The 18,288-nt window shown below is 35.3% G+C and overlaps 1 protein-coding gene and 1 long non-coding RNA gene across 2 annotated transcripts in view; one reads left to right on the top strand and one right to left on the bottom strand.

Annotated features, from left to right (window-relative positions):
* CSNKA2IP (casein kinase 2 subunit alpha' interacting protein) overlaps nucleotides 1-18,288 on the bottom strand; it is a 381,659-nt gene that overhangs the window by 215,416 nt on the left and 147,955 nt on the right. The window lies entirely within an intron of this gene.
* The window catches only part of LOC113604793 (uncharacterized), a 33,014-nt gene continuing 15,706 nt past the window's right edge, over nucleotides 981-18,288 (top strand). Inside the window, exons 1-2 of the long non-coding RNA XR_008297607.1 lie at nucleotides 981-1,044; nucleotides 1,260-1,322. This is a non-coding gene — a long non-coding RNA (uncharacterized LOC113604793). The remainder of the gene's footprint in view (nucleotides 1,045-1,259; nucleotides 1,323-18,288) is intronic.

The raw sequence follows: 18,288 nt of genomic DNA, 5'->3' as shown, positions 1-18,288 counted from the left end.
GGAGAAGTGAAGAATATGCTGTCATCTTTCATTTCTCACAGCCTTCCTTTGGCCCTCAAACTATTTATACTCCTCTTCCTTTTAAAGTACCCTAACACCCTTCCAGGACTCAAACAAATTTCATCCTAAATTTTAAATTCAAGGAATCATCTAAATCAGGTCCAAATGTGGTTCAATTTCCTTAGGAGTAATACTTTTTAACTAAAAATCTTAGAATTAAGAAACAAGTTTTACTTGCACATACTCAGCCTACAATGATAAGATAAGGTAACCTAAACCTATGCTTTCATTCATAAGATTAGGCAAAACAAAAGGCACATAGTAGTCACTAATCCATAGTAATTCTGAAATGTAAGTAGGTGCATGTAACCAATCCCTTGATTACAGCCTAATCTTACTTCTTAGGTAGGAGTGGTTCTCTGTTACTAATAGTTCTAATATCAGGACTCTTGGCTTTATTCTAGAGTTTTCCTTTATTTTTACAAGAAATGGCCCAGGGTGTCTGGTGGCTCAGTTGGTTAAGCATCTGACTTTGGCCCAGGTCATAATCTCACAGTTCATGAGTTTGAATCCCACATCAGGGCTGTGCCTCTGACAGGACAGAGCCGGCTTGGGATTTTCTCCCTCTCCTTGCCACTCCTCTGTCTCTCTTTCAAAATAAATAAGTAATCACTAAAAAAAAAGAAAGAAAGAAAGAAGTGGCTCATGTAAGCAACTGGCTAGCTTAGTTTTTCAGTCTGCTTCCTGCTTGTAAGAAATTTTTGGTCCAAATGCCTCTTTTGTTTTTGTCCCCTTCAGAGCATACAATTAAAATTCCCTTAAAAACTATGCAGGTTTCCTGTGTATCAGTTAAAATCTACTCCAATAGATTAAAGTGACACCCACATATCTTTTCAATTCAGGCCCCTCTCTAACCTTGGACTGAGAACCAAAGGACTATGCAACAATACCTTTAAGAACCTTAGAATCCTATAGTCTAGCAAAGAGGGTCTAGGAGGCAACATCTTAAATCCATCTGACATCTTAACAGAGAATCTTATAGCTGTAAGTTTCGATATCTTGATCCTGAAGTCATATATACATGTTTTGCAGCATTGTGGATTCAATCTTTATCCTGAGACTATTCCTTACATCAAGAATCTTTTTGTGCCTAGAGAATCTGGGAATAAGAAACGGTATTATTTTCCAAAAAGCAAACCCTAGGTTTAAAATATTTCTTTAAGGTCTGCCTAAAAACTATTTTTCTTTATTATACCTAGGTAAATGAATTAGTCACTACTGACATTCTATCTGGAAATCTCCTTATTCCAGCCCACAGATAGGTATGTACATATAAATCAATTTTCATTATTTGCAGTACTTATGTTCAATAAAGTGCCCCTGAATACTGAATTAGCAAATACTGAATCATTGCCTCTAAAGGAAATACAGGGTAGATTCCTATGAGCCTCTGATCACATTTCCATCAGCAGATCAGTCCATAATTTTGATGTATGTATGTTTCTATTTAAGTACAATTTACTATACATTATAATGCATTAACATTGAACTTGCAGCCAACAGTCCTATAACTCATGTCTGAACTAAGTTTATCTAATATACATTTTCCCCATAAAGCATACTGCACGCTTCTTCCACCTAAGGACACTAGGCAACGTGGGAATATAATGCTTCTGACCATTTTAAAATGGTAAAATCACCAACAAGCAAGCAAAAAAATGTGAAAATAGTGGTACTAAATAGATGGCAAAAAGGACACCTGTTTACAATACGAGAGCTGAAACAAAAAGGCAGAATGTTGCTGTGTTCTAACTTCAGTTGGGACCATGTCTGTCCTGGGTGATTCAAAATTTGCACTACTCCGGGTAGGTTCACAAATGATTGCAAAACTGTCATGCTATTTTATATGTAATATATTAAAATACATGCCTAATTTTTCACATTACATTGGGAGATCCCAATGCCAAACTTTCCAGAACTCATATCACAGGTTGCCTTTTCCCAGTTTCCAATGACAATTGTTTCTTTGTCCTTTCCAGCCTTTACTAACAGTCTCCTTGAGACCCTTCTGATTTCTGCTCATGACCAGGGCCCAAAGCCAATGCAACATGTGTTTTTTGTTACAAGAGCAACTTCTAAGTACCAATTGTTTGTCAGCTGTTTTTTGCTGAAAACAGTAGAAGCAGAGTCTAACAATCTACTTCAAATCATAAAGGCTTAAAACAAAGACCATCTTCTATATCTTACATATCTGTCAGTTGCCATGGATCAACTCAGCAGTTCATCTACTGGTTTTGCCAAGGGTCTCTCCTGTAATTGCAGTTAAGATGGCAACAGTGGAGACTGTAGTCATTTGGAGTCTTGCCTGGGATGCTGGGATAGTGCCTCCACGCAGTCTCAAAGACTTTCCTCCAAGTTTCTCCACTTAATCTCTTTATGTGATCTCTTCAGTAGGTTGGTCATATTCTCACAGGACTGCACTTCGCAGCCCAAAAAAGTACAAAACAGAAATTGCCAGACCTTTTTGAAGCCTTATAGTGGAACTAGCATACTGTCACCTCACAGTCTTCTATTAACTAAACAGTCACAGAGCTGATCCAGAAAAAAAAGAAATAAGCTTTACCTCTTAATGGTGGAGTGAAGAAGAAAAAAAATGCAACAATCTTTAATCCAACAAAGAGCATATCCCTGCTTTATTTCTCACTTCAGTAGAAATCTGTTTTTTCAGTATTAAGCAGAATGTTTTCTTTGTTTTGAGTTAAAGAGGTTTTTTTTCTTTTAATCGTGTTAAGAATTATCCAAAGGGAATTATCACATTTTAAAAATAATATATATTTAAATAATATCTTTTCTTTTTTGATGTAATAGAATGGTAAATTTATAAATGGATGCCCTTAATCTGAACCATCCTTGCATTTCTAGAGTAAAACTCTTATGATTAATAAATAAAATTATTTGGGGTATTATGGATTTTAAAATTGCTTACTTAAGATTTCTAATCAATACCTGAACATGAGGTCACTCTGTAGGTGTGCTGTGGACATGAGTGATCTTTCTCAAGTTTTGGTAGAACTGTTATTCTAGATTTGTGCAAAGTATTTTGGAAAACTTCCTTATTTTTTCCCTCTGATCTCAAAGAATTTAAATTACATTCTGATTATTCCTTGGAATTGTGAAAGAGATCGTCTGTGAACCCATCTGGGCCTGCCTAGTATTTTTTACATACTTAACTGTCAAAAATTTCTCATTTCATCCCATAGTTCTCTCTCTGACTGGTTTTTTTAATTTGCACTGGATCGATTTGCTCATTTTTATGAAAATATACATATAAACATTAAAAAGTTTATTAAAATGTTTATAGGACTGAGCAAAATTCTTCTAATCTCTCTGCCTTAATAAATTTACCCATTCTAAGCTATAATTTTGTGTATTCTGGCATTCTCCCAATTTTTATTAGATTAGGAAACAATTTATAGGAGAATCTCATCATTTGTGATTTTATAAGGTAAAAATCTGGAATAGGAAATTTTACCCTGGAAAAAGCTTTTGGGAATGTTTCACTGGAAGCCCAATATATCATTTCCCAATAAATACAAGAGATCAAATTTTCCTCAAGCATTGGAAGAAATTTCTTTTATTTTATTTTATTTTTTTTTTTAGCACAAGATGAAATATTGGCTTATATTTAGAGGTCACGCAGTATGGAAAGTGCGTATGTTTAAATCCTAGAATCATAATTACATGCAGTGGACCAAGATACTCACATTATAAAAGGTAGAAGAGAGGTGTGATTAAGTGAACAAAATTCTTCTAACCCATCCCATGCTCACATCAAGGCATATTCGTGGGCCAGAGTGGAGAAATAGAAACTGTAAACCTTCAAGGTTTCGGACTTACAAAAAAGTTTTAGCCTAAGATCCAAAGAGAAGACTGTTTATTCTGGATATTTTTTCTCATTTTGGCTCAAATTTCATGTACTTGGCACATACCCTTCATAGTTTAGGATCAGAGGTTATAGATACTTCTTTGTTTCATTGAAGACTACTCTGTTACTTTTATTTGTTTTCTACTGTCTTTTATGAGTTTTGGAAGACAAAAAATCAAGTTAAAATGCTTTATTCCTTCACATTCAGTCAAGTTTATCATTCAATTTTATTTTTGTTTTAAGATTATCTAACATCTTATTTTATCCTAAAGTATATGGTATTAGTAAATTCAACCTATTGAGGTATAACTCTAGCTCCCTACTGTCCTAATATTAATTTTCCAACTGTTCTTTTACATTTGATTTTTAAAGTTTAATTTATTTCAACTTTAGATATCTGCAATTTAATGAAATTATGGCTTTTAAAATGTTGGTATATCAAAATAATGAACAAAGTAAATTTCAACTTTACTGTTTTATTTCAAAAATATTAACAATATTTAAAGCATTTAATGCAATACTTGCTAAAACAAGCATGATGATTTAACTACATTAATTAAATAAGAAAAATATGAGAAACCCAGAGTTCAAATACATACATCTGTTCTCAAGTCTATAATCATGCCAAAATCTATTGCTGGTTTTATTTAAATTACTATGGTAGAAACTCTTCCTTCTGTCATATGCAGTCACCCTAACTTAGTTTTCCAATTAATTTCTATATTTACTCATGTTTGTAATGAGGACAAGGATTTGAATATAAAAGAGGAGGACTTATAAAAATACTTTCTTAAAGGTATGTTTATTTGTCATTTAACATTTTCCCTTAGTTTCTTAGAATACTTTTCATTTCTTTATTCATTCAGCTCTTTATGTGTAAATGAGAACTTAGCTTGAGCTAAAATCTGTGCTCATTTGCTGTAAATACAATGTAGAGCAAAATGAATACAGTCTGTCCCTGTAAGGAAATTAAAATATAGTAAGAAAGTTATAATAAGCTAAACTTAAAATTATAATGTAGTTTGATAAAGGGTGTAATAGAGGAAGCACAGTTTCTAAGACATATAGAAAGAGCCTCTACCCAGAGTTGGGGAGTCAGAGACAATAAAAAATAAGGAATAGTTTATGAACAAATTATTTTGTTCATAAGGAATTATTTTAGGTTTTTCTTTTCCATATAGTTCTAAGAATTTAGTGCAATTTCTGTCCTGCCTGGGCAAAGCTTATGCTTTAATTGTGAACCCTGATGAATTGCGAATTTACTGAGTAGTAAACTCTCTATTTCTTTTATTCCCATTATTTTTGTACATTAAAACAATTGTTTCCTCATAAAACAAAGTTAATGTAAGAGATAAAGCATTAGAATCAGCCAAAGTTGAATGAAGAAACCACAACATTATTAAATATGAAATCACTGTTTCTCCAAATGGGATCCCAGTTTTAAGGTCCATGTCTGTACTCATGGGAATCCACTAGTTTTTTATTTTTTTAATATTGAAAAAAAACCAATGCATGTTTTATTAATAAGACTTTATAGACTAACTCCAACATCAAATTTCTGGCTTTCCATTTCTGGACCTTTTGCAAAATTAGTGCTGGTGTTTTGATTAATGGAAAAGGAGAACAGTAACTCAATTTAAAAAATCTAGGGAGACGTAGTTTCAAAACACAAGGTTCTATGGTAAATAATAAATGGAATAATAAATAATAAAATAATAACTCTTAATTCATATTCTAATTCAGTTTAACAATCAGATTAATATTCTTAGAATTGCCTAAATTTGAAAAACAATAATCTCTATAGACATAGATATTAGAAATAAATGTAACACATTATTTTCTTTAAATTATACATTCTTTGTAAAAACAACTGTTTTCTAGTTCTCCATGAAGATAAACTTTTTTTTTTTTGAGAGACAGAGAGGAGCAGAGGGAGAGAGAGAAAGAATCTTTTTTTAAAATTTTTTTAACATTTATTTATTTTTGAGAGACAGACAGAGCATGAACAGGGAGGGGCAGAGAGAGAAAGAGAGAGAAGGAGACACAAAATCTGAAGCAGGCTGCAGGCTCTGAGCAAGATATCAGCACAGAGCCTGATACGGGGCTTGAACCCATAAACTGTGAGATCATGACCTGAGCCAAAGTCAGATGCTCAACCGACTGAGCCACCCAGGCACCTCATGGAGAGAGAGAGAGAATCTTAAGCAGGCTCCATGCTCAGCACGTTGCCCAATGTGGGGCATGAATCCACGACCCTGGAATCATGACCTGAGCCAAAATCAAGAGGTCGGCACTCAGCCAACTGAGCTACCCACGCATCCTGAGGATGAACAATTTAAAGTCAAGTTGCTTATCTCATATATGTGCAATAGGCTAGTTCAATTATTTGTGTCTTTTACATTTTCTAGATAACGTTTCTAGGTAAATAGTTTGTGCTACTAACATCATGTTGCTACTAAGTAAACAATTATGATTCTAAATTTCAGAAATCAAGTAGAATAGCATATATTCACCAACATGCTCACCATATCTCAAATATATCTCAAAAGGCTATGATAACAGTCTATGATAAAAACATGTTTTCTCGGGAAGAATTTGACATTTCACAACAGCCTCACCAGCACAAAACTCTACTTAGTGCAGATAACTGGCCCAAAGACATCAAAACTAACCTTATTTTTTATTCTATATACCAACCTACTTTACTAGATTGTTTTGAAGATCAAATGAGAAGACATGTGTAACAGTATTTTTCAAAGTAAAAGTACATGGCAATATAACTGGTTTATTAAAAAGTTTAAACTCATAATAATATACTAAATATTTTTCTAATTATTGATTTTCTTTTCTTTTTTAAATTTTTTTTAACGTTTATTTATTTTTGAGACAGAGAGAGACAGAGCATGAACAGGGGAGGGGCAGAGAGAGAGGGAGACACAGAATCAGAAGCAGGCTCCAGGCTCCGAGCCATCAGCCCAGAGCCCTATGCGGGGCTCGAATTCACGGACCGCGAGATCATGACCTGGGCTGAAGTCGGACGTCTAACCGACGGAGCCACCCAGGCACCCCTTGATTTTCTTTTCTTAACAGAGATATTCTCTTTTGTTTTTGGGGGGTTTTTTGTTTGTTTTGTTTTGTTTCAGGAGTAGAATTTAATGATTCATCACTTACATATAACACCCAAGGCTTATCACAAGTGCCCTCCTTAGAGCCTTAGAGCTGTCACCCATAGAACCTATGTCCCTACACCCCTCTCCTCCAGCAACCCTCACTTTGTTCTCCATAGTTCTCTTATGGTTTGCCTCCCTCTCTGTTTTTGTTTTATTTTTCCTTCCCTTCCCCTATGTTCATCTGTTTTGTTTCTTAAATTCCACACATGAGTGAAATCATATGGTATTTATCTTTCTCTGACTTATTTTGCTTAGCATAATACAGTCTAGTTCCATCCATGTCATTACAAATGGCAAGATTTCATTCTTTTTTGTGGCTGAGTAATATTATATTCTCTCTCTCTCTCTCTCTCTCTCTCTCTCTCTTCCTTCCTCTCTCTCTCTCCTCTCTCTTTCTCTCTCTCTCTCCATATATATATACCACCACTTCTTTATCTATTCATCAGTTGATGAACATTTGGGCTCTTTCCATAATTTAGCTATTGTTGATAGCATTATCAACAAACATTGGGGTGCATGTGCCCCTTCGAGTCAGTATTTGTATATCCTTTAGATAAATGCCCACTAGTGTAATGGCTGGGTTGTAGGGTACTCCTATTTTTAACTTTCTGAGGAACCTCCACATTGTTTTCTAGAGTGGCTTCACAAGTTTGCATTCCCACCAACAGTGTAAGAGGGTTCACCTTTTTTCTGCATCCTCACCAACATTTGTTGTTTCCCGCATTGTTAACTTAAGCCATTCTGACAAGTGTGAGGTGGTATCTTGTTATGGTTTTGATTTGTATTTCCCTGATGATGAAGGATGTTGAGCATGTTTTCATGTGTCTGCTAGCCATTTGGAGGTCTTCTTTGGAGTAATGGATTATTTATTTTTTGGTTGTTGAGTCTCATAAGTTCTTTACAGACTTTGAATACTAGTCTTTTATCCAATGTGTCATTTGCAAATAAAAACTTCTCCCATTCCATAGGTTGCCTTTAGGTTTTGTTGATTGTTTCTTTCACTGTGCAGAAGCTGTTTATCTTGATGAAGTCCCAATAGTTCACTTTTGCTTTTGTTTACCTTACCTCTGGAGAAGTGTCTAGTTAGAAGTTGCTACAGCTGAGGTCAAAGAGATTGCTGACTGTGTTCTCCTCTAGAATTTTAATGGTTTCCTCTTCACATTTAGGTCTTTCGTTCATTTTGAATTTATTTCTTGTATGGTGTAAGAAAGTGGTTCAGTTTCTTTTTTCTGCATGACACTATCCAGTTTTCCTAATACCATTTGTTGAAGACTATCTTTTTTCCATTGGATATTCTTTCCTGCTTTGTCAAAGATTAGTTGACCATATAGTTGTGGGTCCATTTTTGGGTTCTCTATCCTGTTCTATGGATCTATGTGTCTGTTTTTGTGCCAGTACCATACTGTCTTGGTGATTACAACATTCTAATACAGCTTGAAGTCTGGAATTGTGATGCCTCCAGCTTTGGCTTTCTTTTTCAACATTACTTTGGGTATTTGAGGCCTTTTCTAGTTTCATACAAATTTTAGAATCATTTGTTCTAGCTCTGTGGAGAATGTTGGTGTTATTTTGATAGGGATTGCTATGAATATGTAGATTGATTTGGGTAGTAGTGACATTTTAACAATATTTGCTCTTCCAATCCATGAGCATGGAATGCTTTTCCAATTCTTTGTATATTCTTCAATTTCTTTTGTGTTTTATAGTTTTCAGAGTATAGATCTTTTACCTCTTTGACTAGGTTTAGTCCTAGTTATCTAATCATTTTTGGTGTAATGGTAAATGGAATTGATTCCTTGATTTCTCTTTCAGCTGCTTCATTATTGATGTATAGAAATGCCATAGATTTCTTTACATTGATTTCATATCTGTGACTTTGATGAATTCATGAATCAGTTCTAGCAGTTTTTTGGTGGACTCTTCTAGGTTTTCCACATACAGTATCATATCGTCTGTGAAGAGTGAAAGTTTGATCTATTTCTTGCCAATTTGTATGCTTTTATTTCTTTTTGTTGTCTGATTGCTGAGGCTAGGACTTCCAGTATTATGTTGAACAACAGTTGTGACAGTGGACATCCTTGTCTTGTTCCTGACCTTAGGAGAAAAGCTCCAAGACTTTTCCCATTGAGGATGATATTTGCTGTGGGTCTTTCATATATGTCCATTACGATGTTGAGTCATGTTCCTTCTGTCCCTACTTTCTTGAGGGTTTTTTTTTTCATCAAGAAAAGATGCTGTATTTTGTCAAATTCTTCTCTGCATCTATTGAGAGGATCATATGGCTCTTGCCCTTTCTTTTATTAATGCAGTGTATCACATTGGTTGACTTGCAGATACTGAACTACCCCTGCATCCCAAGAATAAATCCCACTTGATCGTGGCGAATAATTCTTTTAATGTACTGTTGGATTCAATTTGCTAGTATGTTGTTGAGAATTTGTGTATCCATGTTCATTAGGGATGTTAGTCTGTAATTCTCCTTTTTAGTGGGATCTTTGGAATCTTTAGTGGGACCTTGGAATCAAGGTCATGCTGGCCTCATAGAATGAGTTTGGAAGTTTTCTTTCCATTTCCATTTCCTCTGGAGCACGATTGGGATACAAAACTCCAAATCTTAAAGGATCCAGCTAGGCATGGACCCACTCTTCTCCTCCAGAGGAGAGCCTTGCAGCACTGAGCCTGGCTCCATTCTGTCCCAGAAAAGGGATGGTCATGCAGGTGCCTAGAGTTTATGGTGAAGCATAGCAAAAATCTCCACCCAAGTTATCCGCCCTCTGCATACACCTCTGTCCCCTGCTGTTGAGAGGCTGCTCAGAGGCACCAGCCAGGTCTTTTGTCCTTGGATAGGCAATATACCCTCTTCCAAATGCACTCCAGGAAGGGGAATGTTCTTTCCCAGTGCAACCCAGGGGATCCCCAAGTCACACTCTCCACGGTGTGCTCCCAGGGTCTCAGCCTCCTTCTCCCCAGGAACATCACTGCCTGTCTGGATTGACTCCTGCAAATGGCACTAACTTCCAAAACTTCCACTGTTTGCAAAAACTTGCAATAGTCCATTCCTCCCAATTCCTCAGTCAGTGGTTTTGGGGGAATGCTTTTTTGTGCAAACCTGACACAAGGCTCTCTCTCCCCATCTCTCCTCCTCTCCATGAAAGGGCTCTCTACCCTCCATAGCACTGCAGCTTTTCTGTCTCCCAATTCTCATCCCTGAATCTATCTGATATCTGCCAGATTCTCTCTCTCAAATTATGCAGGTTGCTCTCTTAATCCTCAGATTGATTTCCTAGGTGTTCAAAATGCTTTGATGTTGATCTAGCTGTATTCAAGACATGAGACAAGCCCAGGGTGCCCTTACTACTCTGCCATCTTAACTCCTCCTTCCAATTATTGATTTTCAACTATGATTGATATTTTTTTCCTCATTTTTGTCATCTTGAAAATTGTCTACAATACTTTGAGTTCTTAAAGTTATTTAAATTTTAGTCCAGTTTAAAATTTCAATTTCAAACTCAGCTTAAGGCTTGCAATGACTCATAACTGCTTTGATATGGATAGAGTTATCATGATATCACTTGATTCTACCTTCTCCCTTTAAGACTATACTTCCCATAATAACAGGATTATTTTTACCTTCTGTGCTGGTCATTGCTGCTTCTTGAACTCTGATACCCTTTGTGGATGTCAGACAACCAAAACAAGGTGGTTGTCCCATTTGTGAGTTATCTGTGAGCAACCCAAATGAGACTCAACCTCTTTGACTCCACTTAGTTGTATATTATCTGCTGGGTTCCCTTTACCCAAGAAGTAGTACTATATTGTGGGGTATAGTTATGGGGAGTCAAGTTGGATATCTTGGTTGTTGTTCCTTGATCCTGAGGGAAGTCTCACATGCTAGCCTCAACAAATGGTGAGGATGTGGGCTCCTCACATGTTTGTCTCTCAGCCCTGCCACCCCTCTCTAATTCTTTTCTCTCCTACTCACATAGCATAATATGATCTTCAGGCCTTTGCCTAAGCAGACATCCAACTGGAGCATGGATGCAAGTCTATAGTTTTGAAAGACATCCTCACCGCTTCTAGTAATTCTCTTGGAGTTTTCCTTTCATTTGGCAAGAGGAAGATTCTGAGTAGATGGGGAACAAATATGGATCTGATCATTGAAGCTACAGACATGGATTGCATTTCTCAAAGACAGCTAATTGATTTTTCATTTACCGAGTAACTCATCAAGGGTCAACTCTGGGTCAATAAAAATACCAGGATCTAAGGGTAAAATAAGTAAAATTAGACATGGTTGCTATCATAAAATCAATAGTATATGGGTGAGTGGATTGCAGATATTGACCAAATCATACAATAAAAGCAAAATTACACCTAGGTCATTTTATTTCTTCTAATGGTGAATTAAATGGCATCATTAAATAAAATAATTTTGTTATATCAACAAAAAGGATAAGTGTAATAAACATAATTTTGAGAGAAAAATAAAGCCAGACAGGAAAAATATGAACATAGGGAAAACTACCTAAAGCATGAGAAGTAAGATGGTAATTTCCTTTGGGAGGAGAATAGATGGATTGAGAAGAAGCTAAGGGGGCATCTGAGATTCAGGGTAATGTTCTAATTTTCAGCAGGCTTTTGGTTTTCTGGATATACTTCTTTTATCATAGCATGTCAAATTGCTCTCTGCTTCATGCATTATTTAATATGTATGTTTGCATATGGAGAAGTGCTATGGACTAAACTCTGTCCCCTCCCCCCCAAATTCACATATTAAAACTCTAACTCCAATGGGACTATATTTGGAGGTAGGGCCTATAAGGAGGTAATTAAGGTTAAATGAGGGCATAAGGGTAGGGTCCTAACCTAATAGGATTAGTGGTATTATAAAAAGAGGAATAGGGAAAAAAATTCTCTTTCTATGAGCACACAGTGAGATGGCAACCACCTATAAGGCAAAAAGAAAAGACCTCAGCATGAAATTTACCTTGATGGCACCTTGATACTGGGCTTTCCAGCCTATAAAACTGTGAAAAATAAATTTCTGTTGTTTAAGCCACCCAATCTCTAGTATTTCAGTATAGCAAACAAAGCTGACTAAGATAGATGGTGATCATGAGTTTGGTTTTGCACATATTAAGTTTAGGCTGGCTTTAAACTAAGAAAAGTTGTCTAGTAGGAAGTTGAAGGTAGAATTCAGAGATGTTGACATGTACAAATCTATTTAAAAATATATGTTTTTGAGTTAACTTTGACAATGTAGTAGTTGAAGAGATGTTAATAAGATTACAAGGGAAGTAGCAGAAAGTGAGAAATTTACTAAGAAACAAGCCTCCTCAAGGAATGATAACATTTAAAGTTGCATAGAGGCTGAGACTAGAAAAGAGATGAAGAAGCACTTGCCAGAAAGTTCAGTAGACCAAGAAGCGCTGGTTATGTCAAGAAAGAGAAGATACATATGACCTAGTCAAAAGCTAATTTTAGTGCAGAGCAATAGCAAGGTGTCAGATTAGAATAGGCCAAGAAGTGGCTTGGAAGCAAGGAAATGGAGACACCACATAGAGACAAATATTTCTAGAAAAAAAATTAATATTTAGGAGATTAGCAAGAAAGAGCTGAAGGGAAGAGCCCAATGTATTCTATACAATAAAAAGTGTAATCTTTTGTGTGAATTTCCTGCATCAAAGTTAAGATGCCAAACACCAGTGGAAGCATCACTCTTAGATAAAAGGGGGACATTGCCTTGTCAGTAGCAGGAGAAGCATAGGATACGGACAGACAAAAGTCATTTTTGAATGTTTATTATCATGAGGTTGAAGGAGGTCCCCTCTTTACAAATTCTCTTTTTTGGTGAACCATAGGGGAATCATAACCACTGGGCAGGGAAGATGGAAGGTCAGAAATTTTGTTAGAGTGGAAATGGTTTGAAAAGGGCATTGCTTAAATAGACGAATGTATGTTTTTCAAAGACATACAGCAAGATTTCTGAGCAGTGTTGAAGGACCCACTAAAGGGCAGTGCCCATGAATTTACAGTGAAACCAGAAGACCATTTGGATAATTTCTTGCCATAGTGCATGACTAGCTGGGTTTAGGTGCAGAGATATTGGGTGTTTGGTTTCTTCCAGAACTGGGATTTTGCCAAATGAATGCAAGTAAAACAGAATCAAGAACGTTGATGGTGCTGGAAAAAATATTTTTTGAATAATAACTAATTAATCTAAGCTAAATCACAAGAAAATGAAAAAAGAGAAGGCCAATGTATTAGGGTAAAGAAGAAAAGTCAATGGACTAGCGTTTGACTGCAATAAAAGTTAATTAAATAATTTATTAAATAAATATTTAGATAAACTAAGTATGAGAGAACTTTGTGACCAGAGTGAAATACTGAAGAAACTTGGAGAGGTAGATGGAGTAGGAGGTTGTAAGGGAATAAATGTGGATGACTCTGGAGATAAGAATGTCAAGAACTACGTATGATGATGGATAAATCACTTGAGTGCTGAAGTGACCTAGAAAGATGACAACTTCTGTTCTTTAGGAGGTCTGTTACATATATGTCAAATTCTTTGAAAGATCAGAAATAATGGTCTGGAAGCCATCAGATGACAACAGGAAGGGATTAAGTGATTTATACGAAAGACTTAAACAATTTTTTATATTTAGTTTTACAAAAAAGTTAATGATAATCTGGGTGGGTGGAACAACAAGGAGGAGGAGTAACTCCAATCTTACCTAATGTACGTGACATTTGAAAAAGTTGTTACTTCTTGAAAATATTCTTCTAGACAAATGTTTTCATGAGAGAGGGAACTTCACTTAAAACAAGGAAATTAAGAAAACACTCATAGAAGGGTTTGCAAAGTGAAGGGAGTTTACTAATTATGAAGCTTGATTCTAGTGGGTACAATAAAAGGATTTGAAGAGAGGGGCAGTAGGTTGGGTGTGGAGCTGTGTCAGATATGATAAAGATTTTAGGTTATGGTTTTTAAATAATCGATGATGGAAGGATTAAATGTTTTTGCTGACTGATGAAGACAGAGATAGAGAAAATATATGAATTTAGCCTGGAAAGTTGCTTGAAGGAGAGTGGACACTAAACCTAGAAGCTGGTGAACATTTCATCTGAAATGACTAGGAACACAGGAGCCACATTGCGTCCACCAGCACCCTTGCTGTTAGACCCAGAATTCAGATTCACATTCTAAGTGGACTGGATTGTCAATGGTGAATTCAAACACTATCAACGGCATCAGTATCCATAATATAGCAATCATAAAAAAAGAATGAGATCTTGCTATTAGCAACAGCATGGATGGATCTAGAGGGTATTAAGCTAAGTGAAATAAATCAGACTGAGAAAGACAAATACCATATTATTTGACACATATGTGGAATCTAAAAAATATGAGGCACCTGGATGCCTCAGGCCATTAAGCATAAGAATTCACCACAGGTCATGATCCTTCATGAGCCTGAATATGCGGGACTTGAACCCACAAACCTGGAAGAGTATTTTTGTCCTCCCATCTGGCTCTTGCTACCAGCCTTCAATGCAGCCTAATGACTAGAACTCTAGTGGCCAGTTTAGATCAGAAGGTGGTCTTGAGGAACAACATGGAAAAATAGGATTCTAGATCCTCAATGGTATCCTGGAACTGCCATTATTTTAGTATTTTTCTATTAAATGCAGTTGATCATCACTTAAAGCCAAGAAAGCACACTGTCCAGGGGTGCCTGGGTGGCTCAGTCGGTTGAGCATCCCACTTCGGCTCAGGTCATGATCTCACGGTTGGTGAGTTTGGGCTCCACATCGGGCTCTGCATTGGGCTCCGCGCTGACAGCTCAGAGCCTGGAGCCTGCTTCTGATTCTGTGTCTCCCTCTCTCTCTGCCCCTCCCCCCCCCCCGCATGCTCTGTCTCTCTCTGCCTCTCCAAAATAAAGAAAACTAATAAAAAAATTTTAAGAAAGCATGCTGTCCAGAACCCAGTGAAAGAAATTATTTCACAAGTGAGGGAAATGTTAAGTACTTTCTTAGAGATGAAGTCAGTTGATAACTGAAATGTGCTTATTGATTAAGCAAAGCAGGCCATTGATGAACTTAACAAAAGAAGTTTCATGACCAGTGGCACCTAAAGTAAAGATAATAGCAAATTGAAAAGAAATAGAAAATGAGAAAATGCAGACAATCTGAGTATATAATGTAGTAGAAGCTTGTCTCTGAAGAGCAGTATAAGGTTAGGAACAACTGGAGGGAGCATAGCACTCAAATGTGTCGATGTTTTTTGGTTTGTTGGTTTTGTTTTGTTGTAAGAGGGAAATAATTAGAAATGCTTGATTTACTTTATTCATTAAAATCTTGTGTATTTTCCAGAGAACAAACTGAGGGTTGCTGGAGGGGTGTTGCATGGGGAAACGGGCTAAGTGGGTGATGGGCATTAGCAGGGCACTTGTTGGGATGAGCACTGGTTGTTCTATGTAAGTGATCAAACACTGAATTCTACTCTTGAAACCATTATTACACTATGTGTTAACTACCTTGGATTTAAATAAAGTTTTAAAACAAGAGATGAAAAAAAATCTTAGTATTTTCTTTTGGCATTGGGGAATTTTATCTGTCTGTCGATATCTATCTGTCTATCTATCTATCTATCATCTATCCATCCAGAGATAGAAGCATTTTTTAAATGGTGTGAATTTTTACTTCTGTGTGATGCCATAAGTGAAATTTCTAAATAAAGTAAATCAATTTAAGGCAGTTATAAAATAAATAGTCATGGGGATTTAATGTACAGCATGGGGAATATAATTAATAATATTGTAATAACATTGTGTGGTGACAGCTGGTAACTAGACTTACCGTGGGGATCATCTTGTAATGTATAAAAATATTGAATCGCTATGATGTACACCTGAAATTAATTGGAAATTTTATGTCATTATACTTCAATAAAACATTTAAGGATCTCTCAAATGAAATAAACGTAACAATTAAACAGAGACAAGTGCCACACTTTATGGCACAGAATATAAAATAAATTTACACCTGTATAGCCTTACTTTATAAACTCTCGATAGTTATTGCTAATTGTATCAGAATATTTTTAACAATAAATATATTTAGCCTTATGATCAGACTCACTTTAAAGTTTCACTTGGAGTCCAGCTTTGAAATGAGAGTTATCCTAAGAGAATATTTTAGTAGTGAAATATCTGAAATTAAAACCGAGACCTTCATGGTGAATTTGAGAAGGAAGATTTCAGGAAGACTTCTATGGCAAATTGTTTATGTGCCAATAAATTCTATAATAGACATTTTCACCAGTCTGCTAAAATTTCATCCAAGAAAAATAGTATAAGGAATGAATTTATCTCATGTTCTGTTCCCTCTCAAAACAGTAAATATATATATATATATATATATATATATATATATATATATATATATATTTAAAAACCTACAATTTATAACATATGCTTCCCAGACATCTTTATACCTAAGACTCTGGATAAGTATAAAACCATCATTGAGGAGAGACAAACAATGTACACATTAAGGTCTCTGCAGAATTAAATGTATGTATTTGTATTTTGAAATCATGTGAAAAATACATAAACCATTATATATTTAGGCCCTAATGGGTATACCCAGAGGATGATAATAACCAGAAACATGATTTTCTATACTTGAAGATTATGACTAAAATGCTTTAAAGTATGAAATAGTATGGGAGGAAACAAATCACTCTTCCTTATCACTGATTCTATCAACTTGCAAACAACAAAACCCTTCAATAAAATTGCTGGAGGCCCCTCTAACACTGTAGTATTGTGCATGCGCATGAAGAGAGAATGTGAGACATCAGGCCTATTCTCTGTTATGGCCTTGTTAATGCTCATCCATCTATCCCATTAAACTCACTAAATAAAATAAAAATGGACAAAGAATACACCACAGTGATTTCCAAATTTAGATACAATTTCAATTTTTCTGATATCCACATACATTTCCACTTTCAAAAAAGATTACTACAAAAATAATGTTTCAGTATGAAGAAAGATTTTATGTGAAATTTTGTGTCATGGATTTTTCCAAAAGGCATTTTCACCCAACTCTAAAACTGTTACATGAACGCAGATACTTCTCTTTTTTGTACATTATTAAAATTGTTAATATCTTAAAATTACACCCAATTATCACCAACACGTAAGAGCTGAAGTCACATTAGATTTCTAACTAGATATGTATTTATATATTTATTTCAATAGATAATATATGTAATATGATTTCAAGGTAATAGAAATGTTGCAAATGAGACTGTAAGGAAAAGTCTATTTCTCATACCCCAGTCCTTGATTTTCTGAGAGACAATCACTGTTACTCGTTGATTATCTTTCTATAGGTAATTTGTGAAAATACATATTAATCAATATGGATATAGAACCTTATTTTTAATAAATGCAAGTAGCATATTTCTATGCAAGTTTATAAAGATATAAGTCTAAGACATATATTCTAGAATATATTCTAGAATAGTTAATTTAATATTTAAGTCTAAATATTAAGTTTAAACTAAATACTCTAGAATATTTAGAATATATAGTCATCGTACTGTACTTAATCAAAATGTTATTCCAAAACTTTAGATAAAACATTTATGCCCACCCCACCTCCCCACTGTACCCTTCCACTCTCTGTCCCCTATCAAAGCAGCACCCATACCCACTTCTGGTTACACTTTACTGAATTTTTCTGTTCTATCTTTTCTACAGAAATTCTCATTATTTGAGATTATCTTCTAAATTAATTGATTTATTTACATTTTTGTTGCTTATCTTCCAGTATTAGAATGAAAGCTACTTGAGGGCAGGAACTCTTGCTTTTCAATATTTAAAATCCCTAGTACTGGGAACAGTGCACACCAGATAATAAGGCCTAATGCTTTTCTACCTTGTGCCCCTCACTAAACAATGTCTCAAACATCATTCAGTCCCATAGAAAATACTTTTACTTATACCACATGACATGTCATTGCACAAATATACCACAGTTTACTTGACTAGCTACCTAATAATGGACATCTAGGTTGTTCACATTATTTTGATAAGACAAACAATTCTGCAGTGAATATACTGACTACATGTATATATTCATTTTTTGTTCACATATGCAAGTATAACTGTTGGATAAATT

The sequence above is a fragment of the Acinonyx jubatus genome, chromosome C2 (assembly GCF_027475565.1).
Source record: "Acinonyx jubatus isolate Ajub_Pintada_27869175 chromosome C2, VMU_Ajub_asm_v1.0, whole genome shotgun sequence".
NCBI lineage: Eukaryota > Metazoa > Chordata > Mammalia > Carnivora > Felidae > Acinonyx > Acinonyx jubatus.
The sequence above is the reverse complement of the archived record's forward strand: the minus strand, read 5'-3'. Positions and strand labels throughout refer to the sequence as shown.